This window comes from Oryctolagus cuniculus, chromosome 15 (genome assembly GCF_051225735.1).
Source record: "Oryctolagus cuniculus isolate XC-2025 breed Fujian yellow rabbit chromosome 15, ASM5122573v1, whole genome shotgun sequence".
Classification (NCBI taxonomy): Eukaryota; Metazoa; Chordata; class Mammalia; order Lagomorpha; family Leporidae; genus Oryctolagus; species Oryctolagus cuniculus.
Window position 1 is genome coordinate 74,628,825 of NC_142881.1, and position 16,644 is coordinate 74,645,468.

Below are 16,644 nucleotides of genomic sequence, written 5' to 3' on the forward strand. Positions count from 1 at the left end.
ATGTAGACCCCACTTTTTTATTTTAAATTTTACTGAAATGCAGAGGGAGGGAGAGAGAGATCAATCTTATCCTATCCTCAATGCCCATAGCACCCAGGGATGGTCCTAGCTGAAAACCAAGATCCCAGAACTCAAGCCAGGTCTCCCAACTAGTGGAGCCATTGCCTGCTGCCTTCCAAGAAGCTAGAATTGAGAATGGAGCTGGGACTCAGACCCAGATGTTTTGATCTGGGATGCAGGTATCCCAAGTGGCGTCCTAGCCATGGTGCCGGATGCCAACCCCAGTATCAATGCTTTAAATGCATAGTGGGGGAGGGGAAGATTCACTGTTTACCACCCGCCCCTCTATGCTCTGTTTTCTAAGACAGTCATATATATGTATCAGCTATTCAAAAAGAGAAAAACACGATACATATATGCACTGAAAAGAATGTTACTCATTTAAGTTATTGTGGCTGGTAAGGAAAAAAAATCACATTTTTCTTGTTTTTAAAATAGAAGAGTCATAAACCTGTTGTCAAGAGATGGAATCATTTTATTTCCATCAGCTGAATTATCATGGCAATATTGGACACGGCATCTCATGGTGGAGACAAATGCGGAGTCAGCACTGATCTTTCCAGTTCCGTCTTGGTTTTTCCTGCAGAGACAGTGCTGTCTGGTCAGAGCTCCCGAGTCACCAGCCTCAGTCTGCACTGCCAATGTCACCTCCATTGATCCACCAGCCCCCTTTTCTCGGGGAGCATGGTTGAAAATGAGGTTTTCCTTAAAATGCTCTAATCTCTTCCCTTGTTAATTCTCCACCCCCTGCCTGACTCTCTGTTCCCTCTTCCCTGTACCCCAGGCAGCTGTCCCAGCCAGCTCTGCTGACCTTGTGGCCCATGTCCCTGGCCGCACCTGCTTCTGCTGTCCATCTCCTGCAATGCCACATGTATGGGTGGTTGGCTCAGCAACACTGACTGACGCCTTGGTGGGGGGAGTGGCTGAGCTCTGGGCGGCATTTGAGAGCTTCACACGCTTGACCTCAGCTTTGTTTCACCCCTGCCCCCTGCCCTATGCACCCACATCCTCTGGGTTTTGAGGGAAGAACCAGGTTGGAGCCTGCTTATGCAAGACAGGGCTGTATTGGAAGGATCCCTGGAGAGGCTTGGCTGTAGTGGCCTCAGGAACCCTTGGGCCCACCTCTGGTTCCTGTTCTTCCCTGGGCACCAGCTCCCCGTGTTCCTTTCTTTGGCTCTGTTCTCCACGATGGACATGGACAGTGCCTGAGCTTTCTGCCTGCAATCTCAGCCACTAAAAGTGAATGGGCTTCTAAGACCCTAGTTCCAGGGAAGTGTCTCAATGGCCCAGAGTGGTCTAGGTAGGAGGGATCAGGCAAGAACATGGCAGCTCCCCCTACTGATGCCTGGATACAGGTGCGGACATGCAGTTCCCAGCAGCTCCATGGACGCTGTCCCCTTCAGTCCCCATGTGCTGGGGACGATGTGCACTCCTGGTGGAGGGGATTTGGGGGCAGGAGGAGGCTTGGGAGACATGAACAGAGAGGAATGAGGTTCTCCCAGGAAGAATCCAGTGCACCAGGGCCCTGGGGGCTTCTCCAGCATGTCCTCCGCATGAGGTCGTGGTTTCTGCTGGAGTCGCCCCTGGCTCCCGGAAGTTGGGCCGCTGAGGGAAGGAGTTCCTTCTCTGCCTTCATGGGAGAGACTGCATGCTGGAAATGCTGCCTGCTGCCAGTTTAGCTTTTGCTAGGCTGCCCTTCAGCCTCAGTGAAGCGCCTGCCCAGGAGAGCATTGCCTGAGACTATGTTTGTGTCTGTGCTGTCCAGGGGCTTCTGGGAATGGCTCAGTCCCTGCTGAGAAGCCACTAGGCAAGTAAAGTGACTGCACTTTTGAGGGTAGAGGCCATTGCAGGGGTAGGATGCTGTCATACCTAGCTCTGGTCCAAAGCAGAGGTGGTGGATGGGTGGGGAGTGCTGAGGAACAGGCTGACATCGGCTTCAGAAGGGCTGGTTCTGAAGGGAGGTCCAGGGTTGTGGGGTGAGACCATTTTGATTCACGGTAGTCCTGACAGCTGGGGTCTGCAGAACTGGGGTGGGGCAGGAACAGCTGAGGCCACCCTCAGGGGGTCTTAGCTCCTCTGGCCTCCAGGGGGCTCCCTGCTCTTCTGGCCTCTGGCCTCTGTGTTTTCCTATGAGGGCCAGGTGCCTGGGAAGGGACTCTGAGAGCCTGCTGGGGTTCAGGCCATGGGCTGCAGCCCCCCTGTCTTGGCTGGAGACTGTGTATCCCCAGGAACTATTGCTCAGGGTAATTTGAGTCCCCAGTTTGCATAACCAATAGGGCCATTCTGGCACCCTGCACCCCCTTCCCTGTTGCAACCCCTCCCAGTGAGTGATGCCTGAGGCCCCAGACACAGTCCCAGGAGCCACCCAGCTCACTTCCCTTCTGGATGCTTTGAAGCAGCCACTGAGCCATTGGTTCCATCTGACCTACAACATGCACCCAGAACCCACCTTGTTGCAGGTGTGCCTCTGATTCTCTCTTCTAGGGCAGTGCCAGATCCTCTGCTCACCCACCTTCAGCGTCCATTTCTCCCCATCCACCACTCTGCTGAGAGCCACAGAGTTCATCCTTGGGCCACATGGGACTTCCCTCCTAGGAATCCTCACACTGCCTCTGCACCGGGGTGGGGAGGGGTGGAGGTAATGGAGCACATCTCCCGGTGGCTGCAGGGGTTGCAGGCCTCTTGGGGCTTCTGTGTGCCTGTGGAAGTCTGGGCATCATGTGACCTGGGTCTGGACCTGACCATCTGTGGGTCTGAGGCTGGAGGTGGGGGTGGCCCCAGTGTGTGGACGCTGACCTGAGTCTGCATTGCCCAGGGATTTGTGTGCACTATGTATGTGTGTGTGTGAGTTTCCGTGTGTGGTGCATGCTTTCCATCCCGTGTGGCACCTCTGAGCCTGTCCTCTTGGGGGTGGGAGTGATGGCTGTGCATGGGGGATGTTCTGGTCTGGAACAGTGTGGAGGGAATTGTTCTGTACACCCCATAGAAAGACCACATGCTCTGTTGTTGGGAGCAGAACAGTTATTGAATTTCTGAGACTCAGGTCTGTCCTGCTCCTGTTAGGGCCACAGACTGGCTGTTGCTGGTTGTTCACAACCTGAGCAAGTGCCCCTCCCTTCCTGAGCTCCAAGGAAGGGAGGAGGGGGAGAGGCTGGGGGAGAGCACGGAGTCAGCCAGGCCTCCATCTGTCTCCATGATTGACCACGTCTGGGAGAGTGCAGGTCAGCCTTGCGGGGAGAGCTGAGTGTGCCAGGCTCACCGTACAGAGACTGGGTGCCCTGGAGGGCTGAGGGAGGCAGCAACTTCTCATTGCTGCACCTCTTCTGCCTTTGGGGTCCTTTGTATCTGAGCAGAGTGAAAGCATTTGTTTGAGAAGAGCAGGTGGAGGGGTGGTGAGGTGTGGGGGAGTTGGGGTGAGGGGAGCCTGGGCTAGGAGGGATCCAAGAGTCAGGGGCACTGGGGGGCAGTGGGGAGCCAGAACCCCAGGCCCTGGTGGCCCTCTGAGCCTCTCTGTGCTGGGCTCATCCTCATCCTGCTCCATATGCCTGGTTCACTCCCCCATGAGCCTCTGGCACCCAGGCCACTGTGTCACCTGCTTGTCCCAAGGAGGAAAACCCTAAACCAAGAATGTCCTTGACACACAGGACAGAGATGGGGCCTGAGACTGAACTTCTCCACTCTGGCATGGCCCTGAGTAGATGTGGAGGGGGCCCTGGCAAGACAGCCTGGCCCCCACCCCAAACCAGACCAGAACAGGACAGCAGCAGCAGCTGTCAGCTGTCGCTCGAGTCTCCCTACACCCACCGAGGTCCTTTCCATCACACAAAGGTCATTCCAGATTACTTTGGGTGTCAGGAGACTTTCAGTTTATTTAAAACCAGAACAGGACTCCCACTTAGGGGCCCGTGCGAGGGAAGTGGAAACTCGTGTGGTGAGAGAGAGAGGAACAGAGCTTGCGACAGTGGCTCGGGGACTTTCATCTGGAAGGAAGCTTCTGCCTTTGAAGAGGCAGCTGGAGGGAGGTTTGATGTGGGCCAGTGGGGGAGAGTTCTGAGAACGAGCCACACAGCGGCCAACTCCACCAGTCAGTTCAGTTCAGCGCCACTGATATTTGCTCTGGTGATGGCCCGGGGCTGGGAAGGGGCAGGGCCTGCAGAGAAGACCAAGACATGGCTCTGCCTTCAAGGCGCTCACAGGCTGGTGGGGAGCCAGGAAGCCAAGACCGGCCCCCAGTGCCACATGTGGAAGAGGAGAGGCAGTTCATCCAGCCCTCTGCTGGGGCTCCGGGTGGAGAGCAGGCAGGGTAGGTGGGTGCGGGAGGCTAAGGCATGTTCGCAGACTGGCTTACACCATGCTGTCAGAGTTTAGGTGAGGAGAGAAGACAGATCTCACTAGAGGGGTCACGGTCACACGTGGTTTTTTCTTGGGGATAACAGGATGGGAAGAACTTGCTGTTGGGAATACTTCAAAACATTCATGGGGAAATGGAATTAAAAGATGAGTTTAGAGTTTGATGTTTGGCTTGGCGGTGAAGTTGCCCACGTCCCACTTTGAGAGCCTGGGTTTGATTCCCAACTCTGCCTCCTGCCTCCAGCTTCCTGCCAATCCACGCCTTGGGAAGCAACAGTGGGGACTCAAGTGGTTGGGCCCCTGTCAGTCACATGGGAGACCTGGACTGAGCTCCAGGCTCCTGGCTCTGGCCTCGGTCAAGCCCTGGCCACTGTGGGCATTTGGGGAGTCAGTTAGTAGTCAGTAGCTCTCGTCTGTCTGTCTCTGATGGTTTGCCTCTCAAATAAATTTTAAAAATTTCTAAAGGGGCCAGCATTGTGTGGGAACCTATGTTTCCACCAGAGGCTGGGACAGAGAACCAATGGGAGGTGTAGGAGCAGGACGGAGCTGCATGTGGGAGAGTGAGAGCAGGTGGCCAGCAAGCCCAGAGCCAGCCCGGCCATAGAAATGGCTGGGCAATAAGAGCAGAAAGGACATAGTCCCTACACCTCCAAGTGGATGTCTGTGATGATTTTTGTAACTTGTATGGAACTACCCTAGGTTTATCCCCAAAGCAATATTGTGGAGAAAGGGGCACAGTGTCGTGCACAGCCCAATCTGCATTCTTTGCTTGTGTTTCTGCAAGCCCACGGAGGGGGCATGGTCTCTGGAGATGCTTTTCAAATTGGCCTTTTTTGCCCTCCCTGCAGCTCCTGGAGAAAACCATACAGAGTTTGATATTCTCAACCTGAGGGCCAGCTGTCTTGGCTTGACTCATCACCGAACTCTCACTGCACCTGCTCGTTGACTCCCTCCACCCTCACAGCAAGCCTTCACCTCCTCTTCCTCTGTTCACCTGCGAGCATCTGTTAACTTCCTCTACTCCCATCTGGTGTCCACTCACAGCAGCCCAAGGATCCACTGCACAAAGCAGGCCTTTTGTTGATGGGGTGTGGGTGGAGAGGCAGAGACGTGAGTTGTTAGTGAACCCCTGAAGAGGCCAAGCTGGGCATGAGAAAGGTTCCTCCTGGTTGTTTTGCCAAAGGAGCCCCAGTGAAGTGGCAGGGAAAGGACAGAGGAGGGACCTGCAGGAGTGAACCAGCAGGGTCAAGGTCACTGAGGAGCCCAGGGAGGTCTCCTGTGCGGTGATGACTGGACAGGAAGACAGCCTAGATGTCCCAGGGACTTACTCCACCGAGACCTCTGAGTCCCACTGCAGCAGGGCTCAGCCTGCCCAGATCGCTGGGGCTTTGGCCTCCCCAACAAGCCATGGGGACAAGGACGAGCTGGAGTGAGGCTTCCCTGGGGCCTTCATCAGTCTCACCTGTTTGTTACTTCCTTTCTTCCCACTCTGGGGGGAACTCCTCAACCCCTGGCCTGCCTTCCTCCTGCAGCTTCTTGATTCATGCTTTGGGCATTTGCCAGCCGAGGTCTGGCAGACGCTTTCAGAAGCCTTGAGGACCCGAATAAGATCTGTAAACACGCACCTCCCATTGCATTCCTCTTGCCTGCCTGGGAAGCTTCATGCTTCAGTGGAATCTAAACAGCCTTTAATTGTGCATCAGCTCTCAAGGACCATTTAGGAACCCAACCAGTATTTACGAATGGATTTGAAATTTTCTCAGTAAAGGGAATTAATTCTGTGACTTCTCAGTGCCTTGAAGAGCAAACAGAAGATAAGGCAGGCTCATTATTTGTTCAGTGATATGGGCAGGGTGGGGGGTCATGGCCCAAATCAGGCACCCTCAGAATTTTATCTGGTTTGAAACAGGAGCTTTGGAATGCACCTGACTGCAGGGAGTGAGCATCACTCCAGAGGGGAGTCCTGCCTCCTGAGTAGAGCTCATCTGGTTCTCAGATACAGAGAGGTGGGCAGTGGGTGTGTCAATGACTTTCCTCTAGAGCTGGCTGCTCTCTCTCTCTCTCTCTCTCCCTCTCCTTCTCTCTCTCCCTCTCTCTCTGCCTATCTTTGAGCTTGGAGCTGGGTCTTCTCAGTGGACTCACTGGAACTACACGACTGCCTCTGCTGGGTCCCCGGCTTGGGATTTCTTAGACTCTGCAGTCATGTGTGTTAATTATGTGTATCGTGTGTGTGTGTGTGTGTGTGTACACAGCCATGTGTATCCTATTTGCTCCATTTCTCTGTGGAACCCAGATGAATATGATATCATCTGTGGTCTTCATTCCAGGTTGGGCTAGATGCTGGTGTCTTTTAAATGCTCACAAGCATTTTCCCTCATCTTACTGGTTTTTTTACCACTTGTTTACAGGGGTGCCTCCTGCTTCAGATCATAAATTTCTTGGATTCATTTCCATAGTTTCAAGATGCAGCACTAGATGCAGCCAGAGTGGGCCTGAGCAAATGTATGCACCAGCGGTCAGTGCATGAGCTGCCAAGCTGCTGTGAGCTCTGTTGATTGGAACAGGGCCCAAACCTACCTCCTCAGAGCTCCCTGTCTAGTTCTGATTCTCCAACCATGGCTAAGTCAACATAGGCTGACACCTGTGCCTTGGGAAAGGTATTCATCCGTATGTGTGCAGAAAAAGGCCATGTGCTCGAAGGTGTTCCCTGGGGGCATGGCCTCAGACAGAAAAGCAGAAGGAACAGTCAAATTACAGTGAATAAGTGAATTACAGCATGTCAGCGTGTGGGCACTTACACAGTTTTCAAAACTGTCATTCTGAAGACAGTGGGACAGTCTCCAAGCGGACAGACACCCCAAAGAGAAAATCCAACTCTGTCCAACAGTCTTCATTTGTTCATTCACTGATCAATGCTTACAATGCACAAGGCCTGCTCATTAGCAATGAGTCTCGATTTTAATAAAGACTTTCAGGGGAAAGGCAGATGGGGCTACACCCTCAACACAGGACTTTGATTTGTGGGTATCTGCATCTGCATTTCTCTCCTCCCCCTGGGCCCTCTTCTTAATACCCTCAAAGCCTCCTCCCTTACCAGGATGGCCTCGCCTTTCTTCTTTCCATCCTTTTCCATCTCCTTTTGTCCTATGTGGTCTTAAGAAACCAGAATTATCTGGTTTCTGCAACCCTGGGTCCCCACATGCAATATCCTTCTCCATTAACAGTGGAGTCTTTGGGAGTCTACTTTTCGCAGAAGGCAGTAGAAGGATTGTAACTAACAAAGTACGTCTCCTGTCCAGACACGCTCTGGAGACTACACATCTCATCAGAGATGCCAGCCTCCCTGGGTCTCAGTCTACTCTAAGCTCCATGTGGTGCAGAGGGCACAATGCCCAGTAGCTCTGGGACAGGTGAAGCCCCTCATGGCTGTTCATGAGGAACTGACGGTGGCATTGATGGTGCTTGTGTCACATCATGACCCAGCCATCTTTGCTGCACTGTTCTCTCCCTGGCACAGCGGGGAGGAAGCTTCTGGAAGAAATGAAAGGGAGTCTTTTGGTCTAGTTGTAGATATGACCCTATGGTGCTTAAATAATTCATGTGTTTGTAAAATAGCAAAATAAATGTTTTACATTTGAATTTCAGCCATGAGGAACACCCTTGAAGCACACAGATTAAGAGCTATACTCCAGGCCGGCGCCGTGGCTCACTAGGCTAATCCTCCACCTAGCGGCGCCGGCACACTGGGTTCTAGTCCCAGTCGGGGCGCCGGATTCTGTCCCGGTTGCCCCTCTTCCAGGCCAGCCCTCTGCTGTGGCCAGGGAGTGCAGTGGAGGATGGCCCAGGTGCTTGGGCCCTGCACCCCATGGGAGACCAGGAAAAGCACCTGGCTCCTGGCTCCTGCCATCGGATCAGCGCGGTGCGCCGGCCGCAGCGCGCCGGCCACGGCGGCCATTGGAGGGTGAACCAACGGCAAAGGAAGACCTTTCTCTCTGTCTCTCTCTCTCACTGTCCACTCTGCCTGTCAAAAAAAAAAAAAAAAAAAAAAAAAAAGAGCTAGACTCCAGACACGAACACCATTGCTAAGCAAGGTGTTGCTACCACTGGAGGCTCATAAGTTGGAGCTGATTAGACTCCACACTCAGAGCCCCAGGATTCCAGCCTGGTGGCTGGGCCTGGCCCTCCTGGGACTCCAGGGAGGAGTTTGCCTCTTCCTTCTCTCTCTAAAACCTATTTCATTCATATGAAAAGCAGAGTGACAGAGAGAGAGAGGGAGAGACAGGAAGAGATCTTTCATCCATTGGTTCACTCCCCAAATGGCCAGCTGGGCCAGGCTGAAGCAGGAGATGGGAACTCCATTCAGGTCTCCCACATGGCAGCAGGGGCCCAAGCACTTGGGCCACATTTGCTGCCTTCTCAGGTTCATTAGCAGGGAGCTGGATTGGAAATGGAGCAGCTGGGACTCAGACCAATGCTCATATGGGATGCTGGCATCCACAGGCTGAGGCTTAACCCACTGTGCTGCAATGCTGGTCCCATCCCACTTGTCTTTTTCTGGTGAGACACCAGAGGCCTGGATTTGGAAGGCTCATCAGCCAGGAGTTAGGGACAGAGCAACCATCCAGGAGTTTTAATCAGAAAGGAGTGGATTCAGGAAACTAGGAGGAAGAGCTGGGCAGGAGGCTGGGCTCAGGAGGTGCTGCTGACTTCTAGGGGCTCTGGGCAGGCTCAGAGAGCTGCTCTCCAGGAGATCGGAGACTGTCTCAGCAGCTGGCAGTGGGTACATGAGTGGTAGCTGGGACGAACCCCGGAAGCTGCTGGCATAGCCCCGTATCTGCCAATTGCTGACACCTCTGGCTACCATGGGAAGGGATCGAAGCTCCTCCCCCGCTTCTACCTTCCAGCTGTCATTGCAATCTTGCAATAGCTGCATCTCATACAAGTCCTGCAGGCAGGGGAGTCCTGGAAGTGTGGTTCCCAGGCTCTCAGCCCCGCAGTCCTGGAAGGTGCTGAGAGGGCAGGGCTGTGCCGGGGACCACGGGTGTCCTTTTTAGCATTAGCCTTGACAAGGGGCAGAGCCCACTCCAGTGTCTCTGTTAATAGAATAAGCTTATGATTCTTCACTCTGCTATGATTCCCACCTGCTGCACATTTGGAAGGGACTAGGGAGGCTAAAGGAATGGATAAAATCTCCTGGTGCCATGACACAAGCAAAAAGACCCTTGCATTAAAATATATGAGAAACTGGCCGGCGCCGCAGCTCACTAGGCTAATCCTCCACCTTGCGGCGCCGGCACACCGGGTTCTAGTCCCAGTTGGGATGCCAGATTCTGTCCCAGTTGCCCCTCTTCCAGGCCAGCTCTCTGCTGTGGCCAGGGAGTGCAGTGGAGGATGGCCCAAGTGCTTGGGCCCTGCACCCCATGGGAGACCAGGATAAGTTCCTGGCTCCTGCCATTGGATCAGTGCGGTGTGCCAGCCACAGTGCGCCGGCCACGGCGGCCATTGGAGGGTGAACCAATGGCAAAGGAAGACCTTTCTCTCTGTCTTTCTCTCTCTCACTGTCCACTCTGTCAAAAAAAATATATATATGAGAAACCAGGATGGAGATGCACTCATAGCTTTGAATACTACTCATTTATTTCATGTTATCTCCTGAGGTTCCCCCTAATATCCATTATTTCAAGTGTTCAAGTGTTGCTTTCATCTTGAAAAATATGCTTAATAAACTTAAGAAAGTATTACTGCTGTGAAAAAAGTCCAGAAGCGTGATATCCATTTTGTTATATATATATAATATATAATATATATTTTTCAAAAACATTACTTTAATCGCTCTACATAATTTAGTCATGCGGATTTAACATTCATACATAAATCTTTGCCCCGACTTTAGTTAATTCCTTAGGATAGGTTTCTAGAAATGGGCTGCTCATCCAGAACCATGAGTTAATTGCTTTGCCAGTGTTGAGAGTGATTACCTACCACCAGCAGCACACAAGGCTGCCCATCTCTGTCACTTTGTGAACATGAGCGCAGACTGTTTATCTTATAAAAACACCAAAAAAAGGGACTTTGTCATTTCTATGGACAAATAGTTTATGACTCTATAGTTTTGTTTTTTTAAAAATTGTTTTTACTTATTTGAAAGACATAGCAAGCAAGAGTGAGTGAGTGAGAGAGAGAACTTCTATCTACTGGTTCACCTCCCCAGATGTATGCAACAGCTAGGGCTGGATTAGGACAAAGTCAAGAAGAGCCAAGAACTCTGGATCTCCCACATGGGTGGCAGGAACTCAAGTACTTGAGACAGTCATCTGCTGCCTTCTAAGGGTGCACATTAGTGAGAAACTGGATCAGAAGCTGAGGTAGGACCTGATCCCAGGCATTCTGATGTGGGATGTGGGCATCCAAGTGGCAGTTTAACCTGCCCCATCATTTCTTTGATTTTCACCAGGGAGGTAGAATTATATAATTTTCATTATTTAGGTCCTGCATATTGTCGCTCCTCCATGAAGAGGGGGAGTGACATAATGGTGCCGTGACTTGGATAGGAAACCTAGAACGGATAGCAAACTTAGGAGGGAAGAAACGGGAAGAACTGGGAAAATATCGGAGAGAGAGACTAGCAAATAGCCTAGGGAAAATACCGGAGAGAGAGACTAGCAAACGGCCTAGGGAAAAGCCGGACGAAAAGGGTGCCGGAAGAAGCTATTGAAAGCCTAGGCATAAATTCGGATACGGACTACGGGGGGAAGCTGGGAGAAATCTCTAAGGTTGAAAGCGAAAGTGAAAGCTAGAACAAACAGACTCGGATACGGACTGTGGGGAGAGGCCAGGAGAAATGAGGGAGGAATATCGTTGGAGGAAAGTTTGGGGAAACATACTGGGTAGAGAAAAATGTTAGGGAAATTGAAGCCGCGGGGGGCAGGCCAAGGTGGAAACGAAAGCCACTTTGGGATTCTCAAGTTAGCCCGGGAATAGGGGGCGAAAAGTTGAAACCAGAAGCTGAAACGTAAGCCAGATTGGGATCCGTCTGATTAGCCCGGGGAGCAAAGGACGGGAAGTCAAATCGTGGGGCGGAGACGTAAGCTGGGTTGAATTCGCCAGGCTAGCCCTGGGAACTTAGATTGAATGCTAGTGGCGGACACGTAAGCTACGCTGTGTGACTCGCGGAGGCTGCCACGCGCAGACAGAGTGTGTGGGGCTCAAGTACATAGGGAACGCGGGGCTGGCGCGAGGCCGTGGTTCAGACGCGAAAGGGTTAAGTGCGAGACCGCGGAGTGTGCACGCAAAGCCGAACCGCGCAGATGAGAGAGGCGCGGGCTGAAGCGGCTCAGAGCCGGCGAGGCGCCGAGAAGCAGCCTCGGGGCGGAGCCTGCCGGCAGGGCGAGGCGCCAGGAAGCCGCAGGGATAAGAGAAATAGAAGTTTAGAAGCAAAGTGAGAGAAATAGGAATGCTGGAAGATAGAAGTAAAATGGGAGAAATAGGAATGCCCGGAGATAGAGAAATAGAGAAATAGAAAGGCCTCCCCTCAACATGGCAATGAGAAAGCTTGGATTCGGTCTGCCTGATTAAGTGAGGCGATGAGCACCTGCGGGCGGCTAGCAGCTTATGCGCCGCAGGTCACCGAAGACAGGCACGAATTAACATCAGTAAGGCCTCCCCACAATACCGAATTAACATCAGTAAGGCCTCCCCACAATACAACAATTAGGAGGCTTGGATTCGGTCTGCCTGATTAAGGCGGTAAGCACCAGCAAGCAGCTCGACCAGAGTATGAGCTGCAGGTCACCGAAGATAGGCACGAACCAACACTAATAAGTCTCCCCCACAATACAGCAATGAGAAGGCTTGGATTCGGTTTGCCTGATTGTTAGGGCTTGTAAGCCCCTGCAGGCAGAGCAGAGCATGCGCTGCGGGGCACCGAACACAGGCACGCATCAGCGCCTAAAAACCTCCTCACAATATGGCGAAGAGAGGAACCGGATTCGGTTTGCCTGATTGATAGGACTTGTAAGAACCTGTGGCAACTCTAGCAAGCAGAGCAGAGTGTGTGCCACGGGGCACCGAAGACAGGCGTGTATCAATGCCAAAAATAAAAAGAAAGGGGGATCTGTGGGGAGCAAACCGGACTAGACTGAGTTACTGGAATTAAGACTTATTCTATGCATCTGCTCTCCCACAATATGGTGCTGGGAGAGAAGTAAACAGCTTCTGCACAGCTGCCTCCAGTTCAACCAATAAACTGTAGGACTTGCTACTGATTGGAGGAGAGCAGCGTACTCGGCGTGTGGGCAGCCGAGTTGGGATTGGCGGAGGAGGACTATAAAGGAGGAGAGAGACGGCATGCACCAAGGAACATCTAAGGGGAACATCTGAGGGAACACCTGTGCAGCCCCCGAGAGAAAGCCGGCCGGCGGTGTGCCGCTCCCCTGCGGAAGTGGGGAATGTGGCCAGGGGGAACTGCCCTTCCACGGAGGTGGAAGGGATAGTAGCCAACCCGGGAAGAACCAGCAGCAAACCCGGGGAGGGCCGAGCAGATGAAAGAACAGCGCAGGGTCCTGTGTCGTTCCTCCATGAAGAGGGGGAGCGACATAATGGTGCCGTGACTCAGATATGAAGCCTAGGCAGGGTTCAGTGTCGCTCCTCCATGAAGAGGGGGAGCGACACATATGTCTTTTACAAAATACTTATTGTTATATAGGTACTGTCAGCTTAAGGCACAACATTCAAAATGAACAGCATGATATATGGTGATGGTTAAGACTGCTTCCTGCCCTTCTGCTGGGTCAGGGTGCCCTGCGGTCAGAGTATTTGCCTGTTTGTTAAAGTATACTCCAGAGTGTTGTACATACATATAAGCCACAACACACATGTGAACACAATTGTAATGTACACACATGGTTTTTTAAAATTTTAAAAGGGTAGAATATTACGTACATGATTTTGAAACTTTTTATATCAATGTAAATTACAGCACTTTCCATGTGTTAGCACAAAAAAAAAGCTATGTTGCATTCTTTTTAATGTCTGTAACACATTCTAATATACTATGATTTATTTAACTAGTCTACTACTGATAGTCATTTTAGGTTATTTTTCATTATTATAAACCATGCTGGAATCAATAACTTTGTATTAACTAATTTTTAAACATTTAGATTTATTGAATTGGAAGTGCTTAAGTGTAGATTATGTATATTTTAAATTATATATATATATATTTTTAAAGACTTATTTATTTGAAATTCAGAGTTATGCAGAGAGAGGAGATGCAGAGAGAGAGAGAGAGGTCTTCCATTCAATGGTTCACTCCCCAATTGGCCACAATGGCCAGAGCTGTGCCGACCTGAAGCCAGGAGTCAGGAGCCTCTTCTGGGCCTCCCACATGGGTGCAGGGGCCCAAGGACTTGGGCCATTTTCTACTGCTTTCCCAGGCCATAGTAGAGAGCTGGATTTGAAGTGGAGCAGTGAGACTAGAACCGGCACTCATATGGGATGCCAGCACTTTAGGCCAGGGTGTTAACCCACTGAGCCACAGCTCTGGCCCCTTAAATTTTAATACATATAGCATAGTGGGTATTTTTGGTAACCTTAATAAGAAAAATAAAAAATGCCTAATACTGAAAGCCTAACATTTTATAGAATTTTTCTTCCATTTTTTTCTACATATAGTTATATTTATATACAGTTTGATTACAAAGTGTTTGTGATTAGAAGAAACTAATTACTCTCTTCCTGAGTCATGCTGGGATTGCAACCTGGGGGTGTGTTCCAATAGTAACATCTTTGCTGAGGAGCTCTGACTGGGACATGGGGTACCCCGATAAACATGATGTCTAGGGGCTGGTGTTGTGGTATAGTGCATGAGGCCACCGCCTGCTATGCTGACATCCCATGTGAGTGCCAATGTGCATTTCTTCTACTCCTGATCCAGCTCCCTGCTGATGGCCTGGAAAAGTGGCAGAAGATGGCCCAAGTACTTGGGGCCTTGCCACCCACGTGGGTGACCTGGAAGAAGCTCCTGGCTCCTGGCTTCAGCTTGGCCCAGGCCTGGATGGTGCAGCCATTTGGGGAGTGAACCAGTGAATGGAAGATCTCTGTCTCTCTGTCTCTTCCTCTCTGTGTAACTCTGCCTTTCAAATAAACAAATAAATCTTAAAACAAAAACAAAATAAAACAAACTGCAATGTGTAGGTGTGTTACGAGAGTGTTTCTGGATGAGTTTGTGTGAGTCAAGGGGCTCAGTGATGTAGAACCTCTCCCCAGGGTGAGTGGGCATCTCCTAACCCATTGATGGCCCAAACAGAGCAAAACACTGAGAAAGGACTTTGCCCCCTTTCTTCTGCCTCATTGTTGAGTTGGGACATCTAACCTCTCTTTCTCCTGCCCTTGGCCTGGAATTAACACCACTGGCTGCTGTGCTTCACAGGCCTTGGACTCAGATTCAGTTACAACAGCTGGCTTTCCTGTGACTTCAGCATGCAGACTGCAGATGGAGGGAATTCTTAGCCTCATGTTTCTTGGGAACCAGTTCTTCATAATACCTCTCCTTTTATATTCAAAGCTATTCAAAAAAATTTGTGGAAATCAGAATTAACAGATGCCCCAACAGCCAGACCTGGGCTGATCCTGGGCTGATTCTAGGTCTGCCATGTGGGTGCAGGGACCCAAAGCACTTGGACCACCTTCTACTGCTTTCCCAGACCATAGTAGAGAGCTGGATGGGAAGTGGAGCAGCTGGGACTTGAACCGGAGCCCATATGGGATGCTGATGTTGCAGCCAATGGCTTTACCTGATATACCACACAGTACTGGTCTCTAGAAACAACTGTTGACTTCTTCTCATAACCATGTGTATTTGGTCTGGTTAGTAACACTTCCACTTGAGGGAACTGAGGCACAAGGCTTTAAATAACACACCCAGGTCCACGGGTGATGCTGAGGACTCTTCCAGGCTGCTGGCCCCAGAGGGGAGGGTGTGTGCAGCCTGGGCCAGGGGAGCCCTGGGACAGCTCCAGCTCCTTCTATACAGCCACACGGGTTGTTGGCCTTGCCCACCCCACCTCACTCTCTCATCTCTGGGGACCAAGGCACCAACTCAGGACCCTGCCACCTACCCCACCTGACCTCCTGGGTCCTAGTAGTGCATTGGCTGAGTTACCTGCATCTAAATTCCTCCTAAATGGCTGGAAAGGAACTGAGCCTAAGATGATGGGAGTGAGAGCTGGGGCTGTGGGGCAGACATGGAATCTGGTTCAGGCCCTCGGGGACAGGGAAGGTGGTTTCTAAAGAGGTGGCAGGGTGCCCTGTGTCCTCTGACCCTGGACCACTGTCCCTTTCCTGGTGAGACTAGGCTGTCGCTGCTTCTGTCCCATGAGCACCGAGGGGAGGCAGCACCTAGAAGCACAGTGGGGCCACCCCAGTGCCTGAACAGCTTTGCACCTGGGCCCCCACTGCCAGCCTGTAGAGCTGGGACAAATCCATCTCTGCTCTGCACGGGGTCCCAAGCGCTCAGGTCATTGATGGCAGCAGCAGCAGGGGACAAGCCCACAGGCCAGCAATGCTCCGGGTTCCACTGACTTATGCTGGGCTAGGACTGCGGAGCTCACACTCAGCTGCACTTGGGTTCTGCCATGGGGGCCCCCAGCACCTGCCTCTGTGCCCACCCTGCTCACAGGAGTGCACTCAGCCCCCATAACTGGGCTCGGGGCACTTGGGCAGTCCAGGGGTCCTTAGATGGCTGAAAGGGACCCAGTGTTGGCTGGCTTTGGCCTTCACTGTGCAGGGTCTCCCACAAGACCCACCTCCCTCTAGCCCTGCCCACATGTAGGTGTTGCTGGAATCGCTCCAGTTTTGGGGTGTTTGGTTTGTAGAAACCTGAGTAGTATCAGCCACACCCCCACGGTAGAGCCTCCTCCTGGGAAGGCTGGAGAGCCAAAGGCTGGGGTGGGGTGTTTCTGAGCACTGAGGGTCAGGGGAGGCTCGACCAGGGGCAGGTGGGAATGAATGTGGCCAGGGCAGAGGACCTGCTTGGGAGGTGGGTGCAGGTGGGTGACTGTGTGCAGCCCAGGCCAGGCTGCCCCCTGGATACTGCTGAGGTGAGTGCTGTCAAACTGGGTGTCTCCTGACCATTCCAAGATTCAGGGGTGATGAGGGGGTGACCCTACAGGGGATGCTGCTTCTGCAAGTTCCCTGGGTGTGGCTCTGTGCTTGAGAGGCTGTGTAGAGATG

At 52.0% G+C, this 16,644-nt stretch overlaps 1 long non-coding RNA gene across 1 annotated transcript in view; it reads left to right on the forward strand.

Annotated features, from left to right (window-relative positions):
- Positions 1-14,604, forward strand: part of LOC149122072 (uncharacterized) — a 33,304-nt gene extending 18,700 nt beyond the window's left edge. The window contains exon 2 of the long non-coding RNA XR_016221718.1: positions 14,348-14,604. This is a non-coding gene — a long non-coding RNA (uncharacterized LOC149122072). The remainder of the gene's footprint in view (positions 1-14,347) is intronic.
- The last annotated feature ends 2,040 nt before the right edge of the window (positions 14,605-16,644 follow it).